The following is a 13353-nucleotide window of genomic DNA, read 5'->3' on the forward strand; positions in this document are numbered from 1 at the left end:
GGAGCAGGTAAGTATAATTTTTTTTTTTTGCTTTTTTGCACTATTTCAGGTTAAATCGATTTGCTACTACAAAGCACAAATAAATTTGGCTTTGTGACGGATCGAATTTATCCTGAAACACTGTGGACTTCGATTCTCTCAACACTAAGGCCCCTTTCACACGGGCGAGTATTCCGCGCGGATGCGATGCGTGAGGTGAACGCATTGCACCCGCACTGAATCCTGACCCATTCATTTCTATGGGGCTGTTCACATGAGCAGTGATTTTCACGCATCACTTGTGCTTTGCGTGAAAATCGCAGCATGCTCCTCTTTGTGCGTTTTTCACGTAACGCAGGCCCCATAGAAATGAATGGGGTTGCGTGAAAATCGCAAGCATCCGCAAGCAAGTGCGGATGCGGTGCGATTTTCACGCACGGTTGCTAGGAGACGATCGGGATGGAGACCCGATCATTATTATTTTCCCTTATAACATGGTTATAAGGGAAAATAATAGCATTCTGAATACAGAATGCATAGTAAAACAGCGCTGGAGGGGTTAAAATAAATAAATAAAAATTTAACTCACCTTAGTCCACTTGATCGCGGCCCGGCATCTTAGTCTGTCTTCCTCTTAGCTCTGTGGAGCAACAGGACCTGTGGTGACGTCACTCCGGTCATCACATGATCTTTTACCATGGTGATGGATCATGTGATGACCGGAGTGACGTCACCACAGGTCCTGTTGCTCAACAGAGCTAAGATGAAGACAGAAGGAGATGCCGGCTGCGCGAACAAGTGGACTAAGGGCTCTTTCACACCTGCGTTATTGTCTTCCGGCATAGAGTTCCGTCGTCGGGGCTCTATGCCGGAAGAATCCTGATCAGGATTATCCTAATGCATTCTGAATGGAGAGAAATCCGTTCAGGATGCATCAGGATGTCTTCAGTTCCGGAACGGAACGTTTTTTGGCCGGAGAAAATACCGCAGCATGCTGCGCTTTTTGCTCCGGCCAAAAATCCGGAACACTTGCCGCAAGGCCGGATCCGGAATTAATGCCCATTGAAAGGCATTGATCCGGATCCGGCCTTAAGCTAAACGTCGTTTCGGCGCATTGCCGCATCCGACATTTAGCTTTTTCAGAGTGGTTACCATGGCTGCCGGGACGCTAAAGTCCTAGCAGCCATGGTAAAGTGTAGTGGGGAGCGGGGAGCAGTGTACTTACCGTCCGTGCGGCTCCCCGGGCGCTCCAGAGTGACGTCAGGGCGCCCCAAGCTCATGGATCATGTGATCACATGGATCACGTCATCCATGCGCATGGGGCGCTCTGACGTCATTCTGGAGCGCCCGGGGAGCCGCACGGACGGTAAGTATACTGCTCCCCCGCTCCCCGCTCCTACTATGGCAGCCAGGACTTTAATAGCGTCCTGGGTGCCATAGTAACACTGAACGCATTTGGAAGACGGTTCCGTCTTCAAATGCTTTCAGTACACTTGCGTTTTTCCGGATCCGGAGTGTAATTCCGGCAAGTGGAGTACACGCCGGATCCGGACAACGCAAGTGTGAAAGAGGCCTAAGGTGAGTTAAATTGTTATTATTATTATTTTTAACCCCTCCAGCGCTGTTTTACTATGCATTCTGTATTCAGAATGCTATTATTTTCCCTTATAACCATGTTATAAGGGAAAATAATACAATCTGCAGAACACCGATCCCAACGTATTACAATGTTTTGCAATCGCGCGAAAAAATCGCGCGTGTTCCCGCAACGCCCGTGTGAAACGGGCCTAATGACTATGCAAATTAGAGTAACACCAATGTACATACAGTGCTGGCTGCTCATATAAAACGTGAAATTATTACTCTAGGTTATAACTGTTATCAATAGAAAATGAGATGCTATGTATGCATATTATAAAAAAGTTCCAAACATAAGCATTAAATGAATGCACAGTATAGTAAATCATTTGCATGTCACTGTTACATCCTATGGCAATATTTAAATACAGTCGTGCCCAAGGATGATTTACAGTCTTCGCAACCTACAATTAAAAATGAGGATTGGTGGGTGCAAAGGAAATAGTTAAATTAATACAATCCTATTCAAACAGTGGTGCCCAAGGCCATTGGTAAACCTGCCAAGAAAAAGCATAGAGCTCTCTTGTATGTCACATTAACACAGAAATACATCTCCCACTCCCAATCTCACGTCAGACAGGTTTGCCACCCAAGAACGGCAGTGTGGCAAGAACTATGGAATCAGATGTCATTCAAACGACTGATTAGAAAAGAGATCTAGATAGGGTTCTATTCACACTGGTGTCATGGCCGTCTTCTTTCCAAGCACCATGACCAGTGTCGGACTGGGGTTCTTGAGGCCAACCAGGGGAAATTATTTTTAAAGTCATCAATTACAGAATCTCACAAAAGTGAGTAAACCCCTCACATTTTTGTAAATATTTTATTCTATCTTTTCATCGGACGAAACTGAAGATCTGACACTTTGATACAATGTAAAGTAGGAGGCCATCTATGTGTAGAGCAACCATTCTTTTTTTCAGATCCTCAGAGAGTTCTATACCATGAGGTGCCATGCTGGACTTAGGCTCCATTCACACGTCCGCAATTCTGTTACGCATTTTGCGGAACGGAATTGCGGACCCATTCATTTCTATGGGGCTGCACGATGTGCTGCCGGATCTGGAATTGCGGACCCGCACTTCCGGGTCCGCAATTCCGTTCCCGAAAAAAATAGAACATGTCCTATTCTTGTCCGCAATTGCGGACAAGATTAGGCATTTTCTATTAAGTACCGTCGATGTGCGGTCCGCACATTGCCGGTGTCCGTGTTTTGCGGATCCCCGGATCTGCAAAACACTTACGGACGTGTGAATGGACCCTTACAGTGACCAGTATAAGAGTGTGTGAGAGCGATAACACCAAATTTAACACCTGAGACCTTGTAGTCACATGACACTGGGGATGGAAAATGACTTATTGTTGCCAGCGGTTTAGACATTAATGGCTGTGTGATGAGGGCACACAGTTATACAAGCCGTACACTGACTACTTTACATTGTATCGAAGTGTCAGATCTTCAGTGCTGTCCCATGAAAAGATAGAATAAAATATTTACAAAAATGTGATGGGTGGACTCACTTTTGTGAGATACTGTAAGTTTAATAGGTTTTGAATCAAAGAAAGAGACCCTAGTCATAAGTGATTGGCTCCAAGGGCAGACAAATGTTTTTTTTCTCTCCTAGAACAGTGGTTAGCAACCTTCGGCACTCTAGATGTGGTAAAACTACAAATCCCAGCATGCTCCATTCACTTTTATGGGTGTTATGAAAACAGCCAAGCAAGTGTGCATGCTGGGAGTAGTAGTTTCACCACAGCTGGAGTGCTGAAGGTTGCCAATCACTGTTGATCTTTGGGGCCCACTGCGGTTTCGGAGGATGGGCCCACCAGAGGATCCTCTGGTACTCTCTAGAGCAGGGATCAGCAACCTCCGGCACTCCAGCTGCTGTGAAACTACAACTCCCAGCATGCACACCTATTCGGCTGTTCTTGCAACTCCCACAGAAGTGAAAGGAGGATTCTGGGAGTTGTAGTTTCAGAACAGCTGGAGTGGCGGAGGTTGCTGATCCCTGCTCTAGAGCCAGTCCAAAGCTGACCATGATAGATCCAATATGATAAATTTTGTAAAGGATCTTAACAGATCCATTAACTGATAAAGGGTATGACAGATTCCTATTCTCATATTGAATAGGGCTATCAAAGAGCAACAAAAAGGCCTACTAGAAAAGGTAACAAGTCCTGCAAAAAATCTTATTAGGCGGTTTTAATCCACATGCAAATTAGCAGTTTTTTTATTTTATTTTTCAACATTGTCTTTTTATTGATTTTCAAGCATATTATACATGTTGAGTAATACATAATAAAGAAAAAAGGAAGATCCGAAATTACACAAAATGAAGACGTGCTACATGGCATTGTCACATTTACAGGTACAGTATAATACATGAGACCGAAATACTTTGCATATACAGTTGTAGGAGCAAATTTCCATAGCCCACAGTCTCCACAGTGTGTCCTGTAAAGAAGGTCTATATCTAGGCTACTGAGTCCTAAATATTCTTTTATATTCTTATAGTAGGGCGGTCGGCAGCGGAGTGGCGTGGGCAGCAAATGAGTTGTTAAGTGCTCCCTTCCTTCTGCTTCCTCGGCCAGCCACAATGATCTTCCGATAGTCATCATGCCTGGTCCTGTCAATCAATAAGGAGAGGGAGGAGCTGGCAGAGTAAGCAGGAGGACCAAGGGAGCACTGGTTGCATTGGGCCCTCGCACAGTGCACTTAACTGCTAATTTGCATATTGTACTTCTCTCCAAAATGAACCGACAGATTGCTAAGTGAAAGGTATCACTACATTCAGTTGAGCCAGCCCTACAAGGCACTGTGGCTGGTTCAAGGCTAGGGCTACACGGTGACACAGGATCGCCCAACGGCCGTGTGCATGAGGCCTTACAGTGAGATTCCTGGGACAGATTCTCTTTGAGTAGGGAGTATTGCACAGGTTCTTGCCCCCTAGGGCATGGCACCTACTAGGGCTTAGCCCTCTATCCAAGGGCTCTACCTAAAGCAGCTGTATGGGATGTAAGGCCTTGGTCGCCACTGTTATCAGGACTGGGCTAATAATTTTGGGGCATGTTAGTCCTACATATGGCAGCTAGGTTGCCCCGTGATGGATGTGTGCCTACAGTCTGTGCATTTCTCTCCGCTAAGCTGACACATACAGACACTACTTAAAACAAGCAGCATGTTTTATAAGCCAACAAGATCAGGGGTGACAAGTCAGACCCGTGGTTAGAGTTTGCTTATAAGTCGTTTACAGCTGGAAGTTTACACATTACAACACAGTACTATTGATTTATCAGTAGCAAAATATACGGAGCATACTTGGGTAAACTCCAGAGAGGGAAACGGTCGGAAGGTGATTGTTGTGGAATATTTCAGACACAAAGCGAGTGTCTGGCAGAGGGAAATAGCTGTAAAGTCAAGACTAATATTTAGTAAGACTGAAAGCACAAACAAATTAGGTCTAGCGATCGTAGGCTTCATCCAGAATTAAAAAAGTATATTTACATAGTATTTCAAAGTATACACCAGCCTCTCTACTGCAAACTGCTCACTTACAGATTAGAAAAGAAATATGTATTCAGAAAAAGCTGAAAGATCTGCCGGGATCCACGGCTTACAGAAACAACGGAGTCTTCTCCGAGATGTTTACTAAGCAAATGGAGACGCGGTGACAGATTTGGTTAAAAATAAGTTACAGCACATAATAGAGATTGTAGTTTTCTCACTCTGTGGATTATACACTGAGGTGGGTGCAGCCTAAAAGTTACATGTAGTGGATGGATGAAGTGGTGTTGGACAGGGTTCCTTGGACCCACCCGAGTGAATGACTCTGAGATCCCACCAAACCGCACAAGTGCACGCGCCATGTTATTAGTGGACACATTGTAATATCAGAGCCTGAGTCTACTAAATTGTCCTCTGGTGGGGCATGTCCAATACTGGATGAAAAGGTACTTGTCATAGAGGCCCTGCAACAAAATGGCTGTCATGTTAATGAAGGTTTTTTTAAGAGCCCACAAGTATATGACTCGGTAATGAAGTTCTGGAGATGTTTCCTCTAATGAAGATGCTAAAAATTCTATGCAGGTTTTCCTTGGTTCTGAAGATTTGTGGAAAATAGTTGGAAACCAGTGTCGGACTTGGGTGCTTAAAGCCCACCAGTAAAATGCATTTTGTGGACCCACTGTACAGCTATATGCAAATATTACTTGACTCTGACGTGTATGTATTTCTTTATGCACTACACTGCGTGCAGAATTATTAGGCAAATGAGTATTTTGACCACATCATCCTCTTTATGCATGTTGTCTTACTCCAAGCTGTATAGGCTCGAAAGCCTACTACCAATTAAGCATATTAGGTGATGTGCATCTCTGTAATGAGAAGGGGTGTGGTCTAAGGACATCAACACCCTATATTAGGTGTGCATAATTATTAGGCAACTTCCTTTCCTTTGGCAAAATGGGTCAAAAGAAGGACTTGACAGGCTCAGAAAAGTCAAAAATAGTGAGATATCTTGCAGAGGGATGCAGCACTCTTAAAATTGCAAAGCTTCTGAAGCGTGATCATCGAACAATCAAGCGTTTCATTCAAAATAGTCAACAGGGTCGCAAGAAGCGTGTGGAAAAACCAAGGCGCAAAATAACTGCCCATGAACTGAGAAAAGTCAAGCGTGCAGCTGCCAAGATGCCACTTGCCACCAGTTTGGCCATATTTCAGAGCTGCAACATCACTGGAGTGCCCAAAAGCACAAGGTGTGCAATACTCAGAGACATGGCCAAGGTAAGAAAGGCTGAAAGAAGACCACCACTGAACAAGACACACAAGCTGAAACGTCAAGACTGATTTTTCTAAGGTTTTATGGACTGATGAAATGAGAGTGAGTCTTGATGGGCCAGATGGATGGGCCCGTGGCTGGATTGGTAAAGGGCAGAGAGCTCCAGTCCGACTTAGACGCCAGCAAGGTGGAGGTGGAGTACTGGTTTGGGCTGGTATCATCAAAGATGAGCTTGTGGGGCCTTTTCGGTTTGAGGATGCAGTCAAGCTCAACTCCCAGTCCTACTGCCAGTTTCTGGAAGACACCTTCTTCAAGCAGTGGTACAGGAAGAAGTCTGCATCCTTCAAGAAAAACATGATTTTCATGCAGGACAATGCTCTATCACACGCGTCCAAGTACTCCACAGCGTGGCTGGCAAGAAAGGGTATAAAAGAAGAAAATCTAATGACATGGCCTCCTTGTTCACCTGATCTGAACCCCATTGAGAACCTGTGGTCCATCATCAAATGTGAGATTTACAAGGAGGGAAAACAGTACACCTCTCTGAACAGTGTCTGGGAGGCTGTGGTTGCTGCTGCACGCAATGTTGATGGTGAACAGATCAAAACACTGACAGAATCCATGGATGGCAGGCTTTTGAGTGTCCTTGCAAAGAAAGGTGGCTATATTGGTCACTGATTTGTTTTTGTTTTGGTTTTGAATGTCAGAAATGTATATTTGTGAATGTTGAGATGTTATATTGGTTTCACTGGTAAAAAAAAAATAATTGAAATGGGTATATATTTGTTTTTTGTTAAGTTGCCTAATAGTTATGCACAGTAATAGTCACCTGCACACACAGATATCCCCCTAAAATAGCTAAAACTAAAAACAAACTAAAAACTACTTCCAAAAATATTCAGCTTTGATATTAATGAGTTTTTTGGGTTCATTGAGAACATGGTTGTTGTGCAATAATAAAATTAATCCTCAAAAATACAACTTGCCTAATAATTCTGCACTCCCTGTATATTGATTTTTGTGTTTTGGTCCCGTATATTAACTGTATAGTTACAGGTTACTTTCTATTTGTATCATTCTATTTGAGATCAGACTTAACTTTTGCTCATAGTCTTATCAAAATTGACCATTGTACATGTAATGCACTTTATGTTGGGCCAATTGTTGCACTTGCACTTTATTATATGCCCATAAACTATGCACTACCAGTCCTATTTTGTTTAATCATGTTTTTATGTATTGTGCTATGTCAATCATGTGAATAATACATTTGTTGACAATAAATTATTTGATTATTGATTACAATTTGTGGTTAAATTATTGTTTGATATATAGTGAATCCATATATTTTTTGTTGGTTGTGTGTTCTATAACCTATATGGGTTGAGGACCGTTTCATGGGAAGTATTTTTTGGGTTGCTTAATTAACGGGAACACTCCTTCTTGATAATTGCATCAATCTTCGGCCCGTATCAAGGGTTTTTATTAGAATTAGAAGATGATCGCTTGGTCTTTTTCTGCTGTAACTATTCTTTCACTTCAATAATGAAGGATGATCTTGGGGAAAGTGGCTATATAGCGAAGGGGGAACTAGGTCAACATGCTGCTTATCTACAAAGGAGATGTCCATAGCTCTTTATGCACATATACCATATTTATTCATAGAGACAAGGACCAAACTCTAAAATGCCTTAAATGGCATCAACATGTGGACGGTTTATTCCGCTATTTGGTGGTGGATTTTTTTGCAAATTTTTCCTCCCTCACATTGAAAAGTGTGAAATTCATAGTGAAGATCTGCAAAATAAATTGACAAGTTGCTACTGTTTCTGCATGTAGTAAGTTATGTGTGTATCCAGTTGATACTAAAAGACAGAGTAGGAGAAACCTTTTTCCTTCACGTTGGTACTTTAAGAACCTTTACTTGGTGTATATATAGACTCTTCAAATAATTCTCTAAGATATCCTACAGATCATCATAGTGATCCTCCTTCTCCTCATAAACAGACAAGAGGCACTTTCTCTGCTCTAAGTGGGCACATTGTTCCGTTCATGCCATGTTCAAGAGAGATTGATGGAGGACGAGGCAGAATGTGACTTTGCTGACTGCCGGGTGAGCTGAAAAGAGTTTTGTGTATTCTCTTCTGGGCTCTATGATAATCCCGGTACTTCACAGACCCCTCATCCCTCTCGCACCCCAGTGCTAAATTCTTTGTGCTTTCTATGGGCTTCCTACACTGATTCTTCTCAGCAGCAACATACTTGTCACAGCTGTGTTAGGAAAAGGTAACCAGGTTTTAACCTGCCCCCCCCCCCCCCCCACTGATGTGCATTTGCCAAGCTGTGTGCACTTCACACTCAGCTGACGTGTCTTACAGTCACCATTCTTCTGTCCTGTATGTATGAAGCGCCCTTGAAACAGATGTTTCTGTGTGTTTGTGTATTTCAAGTCGAAAGGCAGGAGCTTGTTGCATAAAAGACATCTACTCTGGTGTGTGTCTTACTGTCACTGTGTGAATTGGACGGTGGGTGGGCTTTGTTTTACTGTGTGTGTTTTAGGGCCTCGTGGAAATTACAAACCCTATCAGACAAGACACTACGCTCAATGCCCCAAAGACACCTGCATTGCTGAGTATCGTTAGACCACAGACTTGAGGTGCAAGGTTTTCAGCTTCAGAAATGCTACCATTTAGGACCCAATAATTATATATCAAAATTAACTAGAGAAGAATAGAATCCCAAATGAGACATTCTAACCATGTTGTCCTCAAAATGCTACCCTTTTCTCACAGACACCAGAAAGTTTTGTCCTGGTCTACTCTTTTTTCCCCCCAATATCAAATATACAAAAAAGGGTAATCATAAATACAGTAGAAAATATAATAACCAAATACACCTTCCCCTTTCCCTGCAGCTAAAGAGTTTACATTCCCATATGTGCGAGTGACCATGAGAGCCACATGTTCCTGTAATTTTTAATTTTCCCAGTGTACTATTTATGTCCTCCTTCAAGTACCAGGAAGTATGATGTAGTGGATCCATGTAGGATCAAATATGCTCTTGAGTAAAATATTGGCAAATGAAAAGTTTCCAGACCATGAAAAACGGCAAACTCAGACGTCCTTTATTTTGAAGGAGGTTGATCCAGTCCAAATGTAAGGCTCTCCTGTCTTGAGTAATTACTTGAAATCTCTGGTACCATAGGATCTAACCAACCCTGTTCTGGTCTACTCTTTTTTTATTTGGTTTACATTTTTTAAATTTTGAGAATTTTCATTTTAATCTGTCATTCTTTTCGTAGGACATGTAGGCCGGGGATTGGCGATGTTGGCCACACACATGTCGCCTGGCCAAAAATCTCAGGGTAGTGCTGCCTGCAGGGCAACTAATGAAAGTAATTGAGTTCTGCTTGCAATACGCAAGTTGCCATAACTTGACAGATTTTGGGCACTTTTGTGAACAATACACAGGAGTGGAACACAAAATGATATAAGAGGAATATAAAAAGTGGTACTTCTATCTTTTCTATAAAAAAAACAAAAAACGTGATTCCAGCCTTAAGGATGAGAGGAATTTTTATTTTTTATCTCTCTACCTTCAGGCCTAATCCCAGAAAATCCACGGCACTTCCTTTAGTAAAATAGTGTAGTTTTATTCACCAATAGCAACGTTTCGGTTCGCATACTGGAACCTTTCTCAAGCAGTGATACAAAAAGGGTGTACACACAGCATACTGTATATATAGCATATTCAGTGTCAATTAACCAATAACATAAGTGATTACAAAATGTGATAAAAGTATATATCAAGATCCAATTGTACATAATTCAAAACCCATGTGAAACCCATACATAACGAATAAGTGACATAGATGAATGTATCCTCAACAATACATATACGTAAAAGACTATAAGTCATATTTCATATTGATTAAGCCACTCATTAAAACCGAGGTGATCTAATAAATAACATGATTAAAAACAATAGTTGAACGTTTGTAACATGATTCGGATCCGAGCGACACATGGAGATCTGGCGTGGTGTGGAGACAACTGCGCGACGCGGCTTCCGCAATCCTTCCGATGTAGGCAGTCTTGTCACCTGATCAACGGGTCAGATGACCGGAGGATCAGGTGACCGGAATGCTAGGATCACATGGGGCATGTTTGTATACGTTGCTACAGCAACCATCACATGACTCATGTCCTGCATTTTTTGACGATCAATTCGCAGGATCTATGTTTCCATTTGTTTCGAAGGAAGATAAAGATAGCCTCTAACACCCTAATGTAGTAACCTCTCTCCACATGTATAGCTCCAGGATAACAAAGACATACATGTCATAATAAGCGAACATTAGTGTTGACTAACAGCGTAAGTGGCAGATTGAATTTCTGCTGACATCGGTTAATGCCACCAGTTGTATCCGAAGGCAGCACCAGCCATGCTGCATTTGTCCCCAAACACAGAGTCTAGCCGTGCCCGCCAGCCCCCCACCACAGCAGAGTAAAACTGTAGCAACAGAGAGGATTGCCCCCCCCAAGCCGCTCCAAGTGATACTCAGAGCGAATATAGGGTAACCTCATCCTACACTGTCAAGAAGGGGATCCATTAGGAATATGCAGGGCTCCCATTCCTAGGGGCTCCAGCATACTCTATCTGCGTCCCAATAGTTTGCCCTAGTAATCATCTGCCACTCACCTATGTCAAGGTAAAGGAATGAAGTCCTCTCCCTTTGTTTATACTCCCTAGGTGCTGTGTACTAATTGTCCAATCTGGGTCATTACAGCAGTGGTCAGGCTGTCATTTACAGCTAGGCTTATGCAGCGATTGCGCTGTGCCTACAAGACCATCAGGATGGACATAGTGCTAGAAGGGTCTAAATAGTGTTGCACACTTTGGGTCATCGTGTTTTTCTTTTATTAGAAAGTCTCCCCCTCTGTCGGACACCCATTAATAAGCAGTAAATTTTAAGGGACCCTGACAGCAAGTGTACACTACCTGTGCTGGGTCATTACAGGGGAAATGAAGTATTACAATCTGCCTACTGAAATCAATGAACTGTCCATGTAATGTACTGAAGAGACTAGGAGACTCTTTTTGTAGGTGTTCCTACAAGGTTTGAGTGCATGCCTACAAGAGGGGCTACACTAAATTTTAAATATTTCAAACATCAGCAGGGTTTTACTAGTTGAATGAATGAGAACTGCCCCTAATCGATTTATTGCTTGATGGAGAATTTACAGTTATTCAACTAATTATTAATTTCGGCTCCTCTTCCAAGGCCCTGAGAGCCTTAGGCCCAACACTGCAGGGTAATGCTTCTCATCACTAACACTATAATGATGTGGGTGGAAGTAACCATTACAACACAGTACTTTGGTCCAGTCAATGCGACATATTGATTGATACATGAGGGACTGAACATTGAAGCCCATGATACAATTCATCCATGGCAGTAAGTTATTACACGGTGACATTCTACAGGAACGTGGACACTTGATGGGAAACGTTTATCAAATGCATCAGAAAGTGGTGTAATGGGCTTTAGGAAAATGCTGTGACATCTATGACAGTCCTGAAAAAACATTCTTCCCAGCAGCATGGCCAAAAAAATTACAATAGTTGGGTCAAGGTTATTATGGTCTAGCACCATACCAGTGTACATGTACAACAACCAAACCATGATCTACGGAAGAGAATAACTAATGTCATGGATTGTGTATGGAAGAGAAGTATACCTAATGTCATGGATTGTGTACGGAAGAGAAGTATACCTAATGTCATGGATTGTGTATGGAAGAGAAGTATACCTAATGTCATGGATTGTGTATGGAAGAGAAGTATACCTAATGTCATGGATTGTGTATGGAAGAGAAGTATACCTAATGTCATGGATTGTGTATAGAAGAGAAGTATACCTAATGTCATGGATTGTGTATGGAAGAGAAGTATACCTAATGTCATGGATTGTGTATGGAAGAGAAGTATACCTAATGTCATGGATTCTGTCAATTTGTGATGTGTGTTTCTTGCAAAAATATTGAGAAGGGTGTTCATTGCAAATGCTACAAATGCAAATTCTGAGGACTTAAAATTCAGGTTACCAGTGGAATTTCCGGTTCTTATAAAACTAGTACTAGTGACTAATACATGAAATTTAGGAGGAGGTGAGCACAACTTCCAACAAACTCAGAAGCCATACTGATGGAGGTCTGGGCAGTCAAAATCATGGTTTCTCTTCAGTGGGCTACTCACAGAGGAAATAAAAAAAAAGTTCTCCAGTGCCACAACCCTGGCAAACATAATCTACAATCTTAGCTCACTGAACACAACATGTTGGGGACCTGAGGTAAAAGGAGTACTGTGCATCATTCCCACCAAACCACAATTTTAGGCTCGACTTAAAGTGTCTACTCCGATGGTTCAACTACGTTGTAATGTGGGATTTTAAATCTACCAAAGCATATCAATCTTTTTTTAAAGGGCTTCTACAATATAACAAGGCCTATCTACATAAAGTGGAATACCTCCTGGATCAGATCTCTACACAAATCTCGCGCCTGCTAAAGGAAAGACGCTGCTGCGCCGACCCGCCACTTCTTTGGCTTCACTGCAGTCCTCTGCAGCGGCTGGTTACTTCCGCCCGCTGGATTTCGAGCTACGGACTGGTGCATGCGCAGTCCAACTCCCTGTTCCTCTGCCCATAATGGGCACAGCAGTGCGCAGGTGCAGGACAAGTGTGGAGCGACACACAGGAGCGAGATTTGTGAGGGAGAGGAGGAGGTAATATTAGGAAACAAGGGTGGGCCAGAGGGGTGAAATAGGTGTGGTTTTCTGGGCACATCGCTGAGGGGCCTGGGCACTTGCTGCAGTAACGCCGCCTCTGGGCACTTGCGGAACCTTATTAGCAAAAGTCTTTTTTGGATGATTTCGGAGAGGGACAGCACAAATAAAG

General features: G+C 42.6%; 1 protein-coding gene across 3 annotated transcripts in view; it reads right to left on the reverse strand.

Annotated features, from left to right (window-relative positions):
* The window catches only part of MIPOL1 (mirror-image polydactyly 1), a 384033-nt gene that overhangs the window by 16296 nt on the left and 354384 nt on the right, over positions 1–13353 (reverse strand). The gene's annotated exons all lie outside the window — the stretch shown is intronic.

This window comes from Bufo bufo, chromosome 11 (assembly GCF_905171765.1).
Source record: "Bufo bufo chromosome 11, aBufBuf1.1, whole genome shotgun sequence".
Lineage (NCBI taxonomy): Eukaryota > Metazoa > Chordata > Amphibia > Anura > Bufonidae > Bufo > Bufo bufo.